We start from the raw sequence: 15178 nt of genomic DNA, 5'->3' as shown, positions 1-15178 counted from the left end.
AAGCCTCTTGATCCCGCTGCTCTGCATTTTTCTGAGCTCTAAAAAAGGACGTTCAGGTTGAGCCCATTATTGTTTCCCAGCTAACAGCCCTTAACTACCCCTTTCATGCCAAAATTCCCTGCCTGGTTTCCTTTGTTTTCCCAGCAAACACTTTGGAATTCTCTCCACTGTGATCTGCGTTTTCTCTTAGTGACAGTGTTTATAGCCCTCCTGATAAGAGAACTACTTTGTGTTTTGTTTCAATGATAAGCATTAAAAATTTTCCTTTACCAATTATAATAAGAAATCTTCTCTTACATGATGTAGTCTACACAGAAATTGAAATATAATGATGTACACCTGAAATTTATATAATGTTATAAACCAATGTTACCACAATAAAAAATATATTAAAAAACTTAAAAAATAAGATAAAATAAAATTTGGATATTTGTTCATCATGAAAAAGAAAAGAAAACTCTTTAACAGCAATAATTAGTAAGTGAAAGATTTCCATAGAGTAAGAGGTTCGTTTTTAAGATAGTATTTCTCAAACCAGGGTGTGAGGAGGAATGTAGACTATACACAACATAAAGTTTACTATCCTAACCATTTTTAAGTGTACAGTTCAATAGTGTCAAGTACGTTCGCATTGTTGTGCAACCAAACCCCAGAACTCCTCTCATTTTGCAAAACTGAAACTCTGTACCCACTAAACACTAACTCCCCATTGCCCTCCCACCCTGGCCCTGGCAACCACCATTCTACTTTCTGTCTCTACGAATTTGGTTACTCTGGGTTCCTCATATAAGTGGAATCATACAGTATTTGTCCTTTCGTGACTGGCTTATTTCACTTAGCATAATGTCCTCAAGGTTCATCCATGTTGCAGCATGTGTCTGAATTTCCTTCCTTTTTAAGGCTGAATAATATTCCATTGTATGGCTAGACCACATTTTTTAACCATTTATTTGTCTATGGACACTGGGATGCTTCCGCCTTTTGACTATTGGGAATAATGCTGCTATGAACGTGGGTGCACAAATATCTCTCAGAGATGTTGCTATCAATTCTTTTGGGTATATATCCAGAAGTGAAATTGCTGGGTCATATGGTAAATCTGTATTTAATTTTTTTGAGAATCCCCATGTTATTTTCCATAGTGGCTCTACCATTTTACATTCCCACCAACAGTGCAAAATAGTTCCAATTTCTCCACATGAGGATGAATTCTTTTTTTTTTTAAAGATTTTTTTATTTTTCCTTTTACTCCCAAAGTCCCCAGGTACATGGTTGTGTATTTTTAGTTGTGGGTCGTTCTAGTTGTGGCATGTGGGATGCCGCCTCAGCATGGCTTGATGAGTGGTGCCATGTCCGCGCCCAGGATTCAAACTGGTGAAACCTTGGGCCGCCGAAGTGGAGCAGGCAAACTTAATCACTCAGCCATGGGCTGGCCCCAAGGATGAATTCTTGAGGAAGCATTTGCCTTTCCTTTATTCAAATGTGAGATATAATACAAAAATTCATATTTTGATATATGAATATAGAAAGTGGGAAGCACTTAAGGAGTCCACCAGCACCAAGAAGACTGGAACGCTTGAACTCCTCAAGGATTTTAAAATCTTAATTGTTGGCAGTAAATATAAAGATATATAAAGAAGTCTTGAGATGGAAGGATGAACCCTAAGGTGTCTCTTAAAAAAAAGTCTACCTGTTCATCATGGGCTGGCAGTTGTCGTGGGAAGAGACTGGAAGGGATGGAGAAGACTGGAGAAGATGAGATACAAATTGGCAGGGCCTGTCAATCAACTCTTTTCTAATCAGGTTTGAGTCAAGGTATGGCTGGTGATCAAGAGAAGCTATGAGACGCCATGATGTCAACAAAATCTACAATTTGTGGGTCAGAATATTTTCTGTAGCCGAGGGGGCCCAGCCTATAAAAGGGGGTTTGTGGGGTTCTCATACCAGAAATAATAATACAAGGTAGAAAATGAGCAGTGGCACAGAAGAAAAATAAATTAACAAAAGGAAACATTTGTTCAGGCCTTTCTCTGTGCTAGACACCATCCTAGCACTTTTAATGTTAATAGTTTTGCTCCTCCCTCAACTCCAGGAGGTGGATACTTATTATGCTCATTTTATGATGAGAAAAGTAAGGCACAGAGAGCTGAAGTAACTTGCCCGAAGAAGACAAATAGCTAGCGAGTGTCCAGGCAGTACCCAGCAGAGCCCAGATGTTTAACTATAACTACACACCTCCCACCAGTAAACTGTTGGTGGCATTCAAAGAAAGAAGCCTTACTTCTTGCTAGCAGAGCCAGGAAAGGCCTCATGGATGGTGGGCAATGAAAGATCTACAGGCTTTGGATGGTTAGGGATAAGGAAGGAAAAACATTTTTGATGAAGGGATGAACATAAAAAAGGCAAAGCATTATCTTTCCTTTTTCTCTCTGGTCTCTTTGTGAATGTAAATGGGATCCCTCTTCCCAGTGCCCACAACAATTCTTCGCTCATAGTGGGCACTCAGGGGATAGGTGGTAGTGCCGATATGGCCAGTAGTCAACCTGAGAGCTGCATAGAGATCTCTCTTGAGAACAGCTTGGGAGCCTTCCTTGGCCTTTCCAGTGACCTGAGCTGATGCTTTTTCCTTTCTTGGTTAAGGTAGTTTGAGCTTCATCTTTTCTTACTTGGAAATGAAGGAGCATGGAAGAACATAACCTGAAAGCAACCAGTTGTAATAGGAAAATTCCACTCCAGAGACTGGCAAACACCAAATTCTCATTCCCCTCCTATCAGCCCCACCCTCTCTAGAATTGGTGCTAGACAAAGAACGTTGCTTTGGGCATGGCAACGAGAAAATGTCAGGAATTCCGAGGACATCCCAGCAATGGCTGGAAAGAGAACAAGAACACCATCCCTTCCTTAGGCTTCTAGAAGCCATCCTGCTAGTGAGGTCTTTTTGCCAGCCACGTCCCTAAACCAGGTAGGTTCAAGGCAGCCACATCCTGGCAAGCAGCTGCAAAGTTGGCCATGCAGATGTTTAATTTAGTATTTACAATATTTCTTACATTAATAAAGGAAAAGCTATGTCCTCTGAGAATATTTTCAGAAGCACTTAAGAGAACAAAACACTGGAGAGGTTTTGTTGGGAAAAGAAATCAAGATGGAGAACCCACAATCTTTTTAATGCTCTGGATCTCAAAGTGTGATGCCTGGGTCACAGCACGAGCAAGATGTGGAAATTTGCTAGAGTTGCAAATCCCCAGGCCCCAGGAATCTTGTTTTAACAAGCCCTGCAGATGATTTGATGCCCATTTTTATGCACTTGAAAACTACAAGAAAAGAGAGTCAGAACTGCGGTTCATTCCATTCCTTCCATAAAAGCATCTTTGGTTCATGATTCTCTGTGTTTTAACATAATCTAATTCTGCATCGAAAAAGACAAACATGTTATCACATTTCACAGAAGGGAGTGATAAGGCTGGTTGGGAGCAAAGGAGTCTGGCAAATGTTCCCCTTTGCAACTCTCTCAATTAATTCCAGTGTCACTGTTGTATAAAACAGGAACAGCTCCAGGAGTGTCAACACCTAGGAGTACATTTCTGAACATCCGTCTTTCTGTTCAAGGCTTCAAAAGCAGGACTATCAGTCATTTACATTTTAGGGGAAACATCCTCTTCACCTGATGGCAGGAACGTTAAAAAATCTCAGTGAGAACATGAGCAAGAAAAAGCACATTATTCTTCCAGTAGGCTGTGGAAGAAACAGAATTGGGATGGCAGAGGAGAGGAAAGGCCATGAGGACTGGGAGGATTGCTCAATTTTGAAGGTGAGGAAGTTTACTTTTTTAACTCCTTCCCTTCCATTGGACCTCAACCCTCAAGCCCTGAGGAGAAGGGACTTTGGAAGGGAAAGGTAACCCAGGGGGACCTAAAGATGCACAAGCTAAAAACACAGGAGGGGTCTAACCGAGGGTCTTCGAACATTTAAGGGAAGGAAACCAAACCACGATTCCCCAAAGCAAGATGGCGGCTCTCTCTGACAGATGATGGCCTTTGGGCTCTGCTGCCTTCTCTCAGGGCCTTGCCCCGTATCTGTTGTCCTTGATGCTCTTTCTGGATGGAGCAATCAGAGGCTCTCTCCCTCTCAATCTGTTCACTGCATTCTGGGGAGCAGTGCCAAGGTTTTGCTCTGGAGACTGAAAAGTGAATCGTCTGTCTTCCCCCTGAGTGTGTGGGAAGCAGAGGCAAAGGTGGATGGCTAACTGTCTTGGCAGGTTGCTCCCCACCTTACAGTGTGAGACTTGGCACATAAATGAGTGAAGATCTAATGGGAGAAAGGAAAACAATGCATTTGAAATGACTTTCTGAAAAATAACCTAAGTTTAAGCATAAAAGTAGACACATCTCATTGAGCCCCAAATTCCAGTCAGTTTCCATCACTCCATGCCACATCTAAATGCCCTTGGGCTGCCTGTGCACAGAGTTTTCATCAATTAGCAATGGTCAATGCCAGACATACATTCCCTCAGCTGGGCTGACCAGGCTGGCCCCCTCCAGCGTCCTCTTCAGTTGGAGGTAAGGTGATGCAGGCAGTCTCATTCATGGAGGAGGGGTGGGGCCCCATGACACAAGCATCACCAGAGGGGTGTCATGGGAGGGGAACAAGCGTTCCTCCCTCAATAGAACAATCCCCTCCTAAATCAGAGCTGGACAACACCCACACTCACAGACTGTTATTTCCTCTGCTCGAGGTCACCAAGGTCTTGACCTCTCAAAGCTTCTCTGAGCTTTTACTGTGCACAGATGGGCATAAATTGGCAATTGCCACCTTCACAGTCTTGATGCTGCATTCTGTTCCCAAATCTGTGTGGCCATGACATTGTCTATGCCACCCACTCCCTTTTGCCTCCACCTTCCTGTCAGGATGGCTTCACTAGAAAAGGGGCAGAACTCCCTAAAGTGTTCCCAGGTCTCTCCTGCCTTGGCAGAGGGGACAGAACTCCCTCAAACAGTGCAGCATCTAGTATAAGGTGTGGACATCTTAAAGAGAGGCTGCGCTGGAGCTGGAGCTCACCGGCAGGACCATCCTGCTTCCACTAGGCTGCCGTGCCACTGGGGCAGAGCAGCAGCTGCCTCTCCCCACAAGACCTCCTTGCCCAGTGAGGCGATCCTGGCCACCTCTGGCTTCTCGCAGCTCCTGGAACAGACCTCCAGAGGGGCACTCTCTGCCCTGTCTTCAAGCATGCAAGACATTCAGACTCCAGAGCATGAGCCAAATTTTTTAAAAGGAAGAGACAAAGAAAAAAAAGAAAGGAAGAAACAACCCATAGATTTTTCATCCTTTGCTACCATTGAATTGCATAAAAATAAAGATGATCAAATTTCCAGACCTTCTGGATCTGACCACAACTTGCCTCCAGAGTGGCACTGAAAGAAAAGGGAAAGAAATGATACCAAAACCCCAGGCTGTTTATTCTGCAATTGTTCCCGGAGAAGGGGCCATCTCTAGAAGGCTCTGGGCAGGTAGTGAAGTTGATGGGTGTGGGAAGGCGCTGCTCGGAGGCCCCTCAATTGCTCCAAGCAGATTCTCTCCCGAGCCACTCAGCTCCCAATCACACTGTCATCAATCACGAACTTGGAAAAACTTTCAGTGCTAGAGTTTATTATCAACTCTTAATGAAAATATAAGGGTTTTACAGGATAGTCTGCAAAGTACTGAGTGTCTGAATGTGAAATGGCAAAATTGTTTGATTAGGTGCTAGGGCAAAAGTGATTGCCTGATTATAGCTGGAGCAGCGTGAGGGGAAGGGCCACGGCCCCATCAACAGCCCGGAGACAATGATGTCTTTGCTCCCCAGCGTGGATGAGAGCAGCCTGCTCCCGGAGGTACCAGGAGGCTTTGCTCAAAGACAAGTCATAAAAATGAGTAAGCTTTTACACTTAGCGTACTTTTCCGGATCTGTGAGGAGCACTCTGCAGACCCAATTTCCTTCAATCCTCGCATCAAGCCTGAAAAGTTGGAAGCATTATCCTCATTTTACAGGTGAGAGAATTGAGGATCAGAGACGTGAAGTAACATGACATGGATCTCACTAGGATTCAAATCCAGGTCTATCTTGTTCTGGAACTTGGGCTCTTAACTAGGAGTTGGCAAACTTTTTCTATAAAGGGTTGGAGAGTAAATATTTTTGGCTTCATGACCACATACTGCCTGTGTCTTTAGTGTTTGTTTTTGTCTTCGTAATTCTTTAAAGGTATAAAAACTATTCCTAGTTCTCTGGCAGAACCAAACCAGGTCGCCAGCTGGATCTGGCCCCCAAGCTCTGGTTTGCTGACCCTGCTCTTGATCATCACATCACACTGCCATCTAACCTGTAACCTAGGGCAAGTGTGTCTCTGCCCTCGGTCACAGGTGCATCTTGTAAGTGGATTTACAAAGCAAACCCAAAATCGGAAATTGGGAAATGGAAAGGTGGCCTTACGTCAACTCCCCAGCACCCTGGGAATTTTAATATTTACTATAGTTACTACTCTAGTGATTTCTTTGTGGTTTTACCTTAGATAAACCTTTCCAAACTCTAAGGTTGTGACAATCAAACAGCAAGCTACCTCAAATCCTTTTTGGCACAGGGTGAGTGTAATTAAATAAACATAAATGAATAGTACAGAATAATGCCTAGCCATTCTCGGGAATTAGACGTGAAAGAGTGACATCATCTGCTAACTTCAATCTACAACTTCTCTCCTTTAATGACTTTAGTGGACAAGGATAATTTTAAATGAATGAAGCATAGAATAAAGAAATAAATTAATTTATTCAATGTTTAATTTATTGAGTGTTGTGCATCTTAATTAGCTCTCCCTCCAACTGCAAGGGTGGTATTATTTCCCATATCCATCAGGATGTTTTGGACTGTAAGTAACAAAAGACCAATCTCAAAGTGGCTTAAGCAGTAAAGACATGGCTCCCTTCACAACTAGAAGTCGAAAACATTGGGCAGACTCTGGGGGTGATTGATCCAGTTGCCCAACAGGCTCATCAAGGACCCAAGATCCTTCTGGTTCTCAGCTCTGTCATCTGTAATACTGGCTGAATTTTGAATTTTAAGGATGCTTCTCCTCATCGTAGCACCTATGTTCTCAATAGATGGACTAGAGGAAGAGAGAGAGAGAGGAATCGTTCTCCCTCAACCATCAAACAAACTCTGTTGCTTTAGTCTGAAGGAGCCAATTTAGGAAAATAGATGACCAGAGGAGCACTGGTTGTCTCAGGCTCATATTCCTGAACAAATGATTGGCAAGAGGGATGGAAATTCCAGGCCCGTCCTTTGGAACTGAGTTTGTTTCAGGATGGGTTAGTTTTGCTCTGGTAAGAAACAATCCCACCATGCTCATGCTTCATTCTTGTCCATTATGGTTCGCTGGAGGTTCTGCTCAGCATCATCCACACTCATCCAAACTATGAGACCAAGACTGAAAAACTCTCTGGGGCACTGATCATCACTATAGCAGAGGAAAAGAGAGTTCTGGAAAGTCTAGCACCGGCAACTTAATTATCCAGCCTGGAAAGAATACGTTTCATTTCCGTTCACAACATATTAGCCAGGACTGAGCATATTGCTCTACCCAACTACAAAGGGACCATGTGCCCAGAAAAAGAGAGAATCAGAAATTTTTAGAAACAGCCCCAGTAACTACAATGGGGTCCAACCTGTGCTACTACACAAATGAGGGAAGGGGAAATGAGTGTCAAGGAGTCAAGTCCAACATATTGGACTTGTTACAGAGAAACAAATACAAGCTCAGAGAGAGGAGTAAATATCCCAGAAGAGAGCAAAGAGACAACAAAAAGACCAGTCTAGCAGGTCTAACATTTGAATAACAGGAGTTCCCAGAATGAGAGAGCAAAGAAAATGAAGAGAAAGAAATTCAAGAAATAATTCCAGAAGACTTCCAAGAACTGAAAGTCTTGTATCTCTATAGTGAAGGGACTTACCAAATGCCTGGCAGAAAGACTGAGAATGGTACCACAGCAAGGTCCCAGTATCATAAAATTCTGGAACATCAGAGACAAAGAGAAGATCCTGTAAGCTTCCAGAAAGAAAATTTTAAAAACTGGTTTCACACAAATGATTTGGATACAAGATCCAGTATGGCATTGGGTTTCTCAACAGTTTTGCTGCAAGCAAGAAGATAATGGGTCAAAGCTTTCACAACTCCAAGAAAAAACTATTTCCAACCTACATTATATACCCAGCCAAGTTCTCAATCAAGTGTCTGGGTAAAATAAAACGTTTTAAGATGTACACAGCCGGGATGATGACGAAGTGAAGTTTCAAAGTGAGAGCTTGAGAGAGACAGCGAAAGCTAGGAAGTAGCCAAGTCCAGAATAGAGCAGGTGGGAAGGACCCAAGGCAGATTCTTAAGGAAGATTAAATTAACAGAGTGTCTAATATATTTGAATGTATTGACAGAGGTTTGCATACCTGGGGAAGGCTTAGGATTGTATTAACATATATGTGAAAACAAAATAATTTTTTAAAGTCAGTTATTAACTCTAGGCGATACAAGATGTTAGGCAAGAAAGAAAAAATCATCACTGGCTACAGCATGAACTGGGCATGATTAGCCCTTACATGGTCAGGCCAATGCAGATCCTGCATGCAGCTCAAACACAAATCATAATAGAATTATATTGGGAGGAAGAAAGAGTGGGTGGTGGGGGTTTTGTGTGATGGGGACAAGGCAGAAGGGTGAACATGAGCCAAATCTTTATCTTTCCTAATAGGAAGTTAATAGATAATGGCAAAAACTGAAAAAAATTAGGAAACAGAAATATAAGCAGTTATTTAGAGAAAGAGAGGTAGATACCAAAAGAATCACCTAAAATAGTTGAAATGGCCTCAAGGAGTAGGAAATGGTGGTAGATGCACAAGGACAGCTATTTTTTTGTAATAAATTTTGAAGAACTGTTTGGCTATGTGTGTGTATACTTTGATAAAATAAAAATCAAAATTTATGGGGCTGGCCCGGTGGCGTAGAGATTAAGTTTGTGCACTCCAATCCAGTAGCCAGGATTCTTGGGTTTGGATCCCAGGTACAGACCTGCACACTGCTCATCGGGCCATGCTGTGGTGGGCTCACAGACAAAACGGAGGGAGATTGGCACAGATGTTGGCTCAGGGCCAATCTTCGTCACCCCCAAAAAATAATAATAATAATAATCAACATTTAAAAGATTGCTAAAAGAGAAATGATAGACTATTCAGTCAATACTGTTATAACAATAGAGGAGAAATTTAAATTATCCACAGTCTCTTCTGCTACAACATGAGTTTCTATAACACCAATTAGCTCCAACACTACTGGTAAACAAAGAAATCATGTCTGTATAAGGTGGAAGTCATTTTCCTAGTCAATGTTTCCCAACAAGTTAAAGCTTTTGCAATCAAGTAACAGCAGCTGACCACAACACGTGCTAAAACAGCTCACTGCACGATCTGCAAAGGAAGACAGTTGTGTACGAAGCACCTGTTCCCGCCATTGTTCTCTCGGCTTCGTTTGGTAACATCCTCATTATGAGGTCCCCTCAGTCTTTGCGCATTTTTTATTACTGCTGTACTTACCAGCCTCAATCTTTTCTCACTCTCCTATCAGGCTGTGCTCATTTTTTTCTTTGTTAGACAGAATGCTATATTTGCTGTAATCAATCATTATTTATTGAGTATTTAAGCTGTCTTTTAAACTATGCTCTAGCTTTGTTAGGATCCTTAGTGTCTTTTTAGTGCTCTGGTTACAAAGTAGCCTAGGTTTTGAGCGCTCTTCCCGTGACTTAATATTTTTCCATAAGCTCTATTTTTTTTTAATTTTTAGTGTGTGATTTTGCAGAATTTGAGATTTCTCAGGAAAACTTTACTGTGTTATGACAGAAATGCTTGTACCTACTTACTAGCATATCCAATTATTTAAATTGCTAAGCCTTCTTTTAAAAGCTATAAAAATACAGTGTGGTACATAGAATTCTAAGATGACCTCCAAGATTCTCACCTCCTGGTGTACAAACCCTGAATAATCTCCAGCCCTTGAGTGTGGGCGGTACCTGCAAATACGATGTCACTCCTATGATAAGGTTATGTTAAGCGACAAAGGCAAAGAAATTTTTGCAGATATACTTAAGGATGTTAATCAGTGACTTTGAGTCAATCCAAAGGGAAATCACCCTGGGTGGGCCTGGCCTAATCAGGTGAGCCCCTAGAAGAGAATCTAAAGGTCAGAGGTTTGAAGCTTAAGAGATTCTCCTGCTAGCCTTGAAGAAGCAAGCCACCATGAGTTCCACAGCTGCAAAGAAATGAACTCTGCCGTGGGAGCCTGGAAGAGGACACTGAGCCTCAGAGGAGACCCCAGCCCCTAGATTACCTGTGAGACCCTGAGCAGAAGACCCAGTTAAGCCATGTCCAGACTCCTGATCCAGGGAAACTGTGAGTAATAAATCTATGTTCTTTAAATCTGCTATGTTAGTAGTAATTTGTTACACAGTAATAGAAAACTAATACATACAGAAATTATTTTTATTACTTTCCACTCTTTTAATTATCTTAGTTTGGGGTAGTCTTTCCTAAAGAAGACACAGAACTCAGAATCTATAAAGGAAAATTGATTACATTAGATTTCAGAATATTTTTAAACTGCTATATGATAAGAATCACCATGAACAGTGTTAGACATCCATAATATGCTGGAGGAAAATATTTCCAAGACATATACTTAATCACAGAGGGTGTAGACGTGGCCGTGGAATAGAGAGACCCCCCAGTCTCCTTCATAAATGATAAATCAGTATATGTACAGGCCTGCAGTAGGTAAGACAAAGGGTAGGGTGGGGTATGGATGATGTAGAATATACTGGAAACTTATCTTGCCATCTTGGGTCACAGATGGGCTCCCAGTATCTCAAATTCAGAGCTGGAACCCCAGATATGTTTTTCCAAAAAATTATGATTTAGTAGCCTATTGAGTCCACAGCATAGCAGACGTAACTTCTCCAAAGTTGCTAATTTCTCCGCAACCTCTACCAGAGGCGGTGAGAAGCGAGGCTTCCTGCTAAAGCGACAGGAACAAATTCCCTGCAGTAGAAGATGACATTGGCACGACACAGCCATCTGACATTTCTAGACCACCTAAAATTCGGTAGCAGTTAAATTCCCTGAAATGCACGTGATAGGGACCCTCAGTTAACTGGAGAATTGGCATTGTTTCAATTAAAAGGAGAAAGAGGTCTAATAGAAAACAAAACCTAATATGTAGGCTTGATTGTTTAAAATGTGCCTCTTCCAACAAAAGTCCTGGGGACAGTGTGCATTTGCCCCAGTTTTCATTCCTATTCACCGTGACAGCCTGAACTGTGAGATTTAATGAGCAAGACAATCACCCTGGGAGACCAGACAAACTTAATCAGCAAAATTAACTCTGCTCCCCAGACTGTGTTTGTGAAGCCAGGACACCAGACACAAACATTCTGGGAAGATTTTTTTAACACTAACAATTGAAACCATTTTAGCACTTTTAAGTAATCTTTGGGAAATATACCTAACCTTTGAGGGTTACATGTAGGAGTGAAAGGTCACGTTCCCACACAGTCTCCCACATAATGCCAGGGGGAGAAGCCGAATCCTGGATGCAGGAGAGCTTTCTAGGTGGCATTGCTGAAGTCTGGGCCATTATACACATTGAATGAAAAGGAAAAAGTAACTACCTGCCAAATTTAGGTTTTTGCCAAGCCTCTCACCTGAAATAACCAGATAATTAGAAAAGGCTTATTTTGTATTCTGGGGGTATTTGGCATATGTGTTTGAATCATTCATGTGATTTCTTCCATTGTCCACTTCCGTTTTCTTGTGTGGAAATATTCCAAGCTTAAGAAGACACCACCACAGAATTCTAAGAAAGTCTGCTGGCAATGGAGCCTCGGATCAGAGATCAAGGCCCCAGAGTTAGGAGGAAACAACATCAGCCACTGGACAGCCAGTGACTTCTTCACTTAAAGACCAGACAGACTCAACACAGCCCTGTCTGGCCCTGTCGGGGGCCCCAATCAAGAAATTAATGGGATTCTGTAGGATGCCTCAAGTCCAGCACTTTGCAGCATGCAGGGAAATAATTATGTGCAATTACAGCCTAGCATGTGGTTTCTGGCACCATAAAAAGCTCCCCACGTCAAACCAATCTTCAAGGAAAAGAAGAACGTATTTTGGCATTTTTCTGCACTGCTTAATACCAATCCCTAATTTAGTCTCCAAAGGGTTTCCACCATTTCAGATCTGTCACCGGCTGCCATGAAATCCCAGGGCTAACATGTTAAGCGATGGAATCCATGTTTCCAGGGGATCTCAGGATCCATCCTAAGGCAGAGATGAACAAAAGGTTCTTACTGCCCCCATCTTATGGAAATGGATCCCCACCGAGATTATATGATGAGAAAATAAAACAGAAGCGAAGCTCAGAAGTGACCACACAGAAATAGCCCCACATGCAGGTGTGGGTTCGTTTTAATGTTAAGGTTTCAGCCAAGCCTGCTTGTCTGTTCCTTCTTACAAGCACAAATCCACAAGCTGTTCCAGAAAATAGAGGGAGCTGTAACCACAGGCCCTCCAGGACCGGTTCAACTGACCCTTCTTATCAGCAGAGTAATTAAGAGTAGTTTTTCAGGAACTGAGACCCCTTGTCCAATTCAGGCTGATGGAGACCACCAACCCATCAACTGGGCCTGCGCAAATGCTTGATAAGTGACCTTTTTGATGACAAGGAGCTAAAATCTCCACACTCAAATCATGGTGACGCCACCATTTTGTGAACATGCGTCCTCTGAAGAGGCATGAAGCCTGATTACCCGTGCGCAGATCATCAGTTACCTCACTTCTCCTTACCTCCAATCATCTGTCTCCACACTTCAGGCTGCCCTGCCCTTCACCCCATAAATTATGCCCCAAGTCCTGGATCAGGGAGACAGATCAGAGAGCATGTGCCCCTGTCTCCTTGCAGATCCATCTCACAATAAAGCTGATTTCTTTTCCCAAAAGCTGCTGCCATAATAATTGGCTTTTTTACAGGCATTGGGTGAGAGAACCACAATTTTGTGTGGTAACAAAGCCAAGCCAAACAAAACCAAGGAAGCTGAGGGACAGCAAGGCTGGCAGAGGCAGAGGCATGTGCTCCCTACTCGAAGGTGGCCCTCCAGACGAGCCACTGCCTTCTCCCTGCTTATAATGCTGGGCACAGAGGGTGGATTCCAAAGGCTGAGATGCATTTTAAGAATCTGTTCATACTCTACGATATTAAGAGTGTCTTAAAAACTTACCTTCTTGGTTTTCACTGCTTAAAATGTATTCATACTGATCAAAACAACAGATCCAAAATGGAGTTGCTTATGCTAAGCCCCATGTCACCAAACTGTGAGACTTAACTTAATTACAGTTTCAGCTCTCCCAGAAACGGAATCTTATACCAGTCCATCAGGAATCCCGTGATCAGCACCACTTGGGTAATCTGCATAGACCCCTGCCATCCCCTAAATGAAAGTAACCTTGCAACAACCAACCTGCTTTTTCGCCTGGTATAACTTCCTTGTTCCTGCTCCTTTCTGCCCACAAAAGTCTTTCATTTTGTACAGCTTCTTGGAGCTCCTTTCTGTCTTCCAGATTGGATGCTACCCAATTCATGAATCATGGAATATGACTGATAAGATCTTCAAAATTTACTCGGTTGAATTTTGTTTCTGAACCAAACTCACATATTTCAAGAGACTCCAATTTGGGCTGATTAACTAGGAAGCCCCACATTTCACCCCAACACTAGAAAGCTGGATGCACCAGATGCAAGAGAGTCTGATGTGGAGGAAAGAGAGAGCAAGGGGAACATTGTGGCCAAGAAATTGATATCAAGAAAATTACAGATATGACCAACGACAGTGAAATAACTATAAACATCTAAAACATTAAAAGAGCAAAATTATGCTTCTATCTCTAAAATGGTTATAAATGAACTTAATATATTGATTATCCAAAGGGCCCTAATGTTCTATAAAATGTTATACAGAGCATAACTCTAATATAAATTTGATATACAATTAATATGCCAGCTTTAAGAGTTAAACACTTGATCTGCCTTTGTAGAATTAAGAATCAACTGGAGGATCAGTTTAGATGTCTTGAGAAAAAAAATATCTCCTTGGAATGTCTAAAACATACCTTACTTTTCTCCCATAACCATCCAGTAGAAGAGACTCAAAATCATGCCGACGGGTCAGGGGCCTGTGTCACTCAGCTTCTGACGCTCTTGAAAACATGTCTTTCTGCAGGGGGGTCTGTGAGCCCCTGAGCATCAGCCATGCCTTAAAAAAGGCGAGTGCTAGGTCATATGGACAATTTCAACCCCAAGTGAAACTGAAAACTGGTGAAATTGGTCTGAAGTTCTTCTCTCTTCATCTCTCTCCTGTGTCCCCTAAAAAAATCCTTCCTTTCATCTTTGGAAACCCACGCTGTCATGCCGCCACTGGCTTCCCTGACTTGTGTACATTCCTGGCTTCACCCAGGAGGAGGTCATTCTCTCACCTCCTCCCGCCGTCAGACTATAGCTGCCTTACATCCCCTTCTCCTAGAGCTAATTCCCTCCTAAGAAAGGAGGGGCAGCTGAGGTGTTCATTGCTGGTAAGGGCTCATTGGGATGTCCTTAGCAAAGCTCATTTGCATTTTAATAGAGGTCTTGTAGGCCTTGGTAGAGAAGTTAATAATGGGAGTTTCCTGAGAGACCATTGAGGAAGATGAATTAGAGCACCCCTGACATCTCCTACTGGGTCCTCTTCCTCACTGGTCCCGTTAATGTTCTGCTTCCAAACACTTCCAGAAGTCAGTTGTCACCTGTGGCTCTGAGCACTTTTCCCAGCATTCTGTGTGTCGCTCCCCACCACCCCCACCCCCGCCACACACATACACACACAGGCACACCTAGAACACAGGACACATCCCTCCTAAGGGTCCTGATGAAACTCCCCTATCCTGACTGCATTGGACCCCTCCCAAGAGCTATGAGCTCAGCACAGTCCTGTCGCAATCCCTGTACCGTCCCTGCAGTGATCGGGGCACTGAGAACGATGCAAAGGACAAGGGCGGGGAAAGAAACAGTTTGCCTCTTAGACTCTGGTG

The sequence above is a fragment of the Equus quagga genome, chromosome 4 (assembly GCF_021613505.1).
Source record: "Equus quagga isolate Etosha38 chromosome 4, UCLA_HA_Equagga_1.0, whole genome shotgun sequence".
In the NCBI taxonomy this organism is placed as follows: domain Eukaryota; kingdom Metazoa; phylum Chordata; class Mammalia; order Perissodactyla; family Equidae; genus Equus; species Equus quagga.
Note: the sequence above shows the minus strand (reverse complement) of the source record.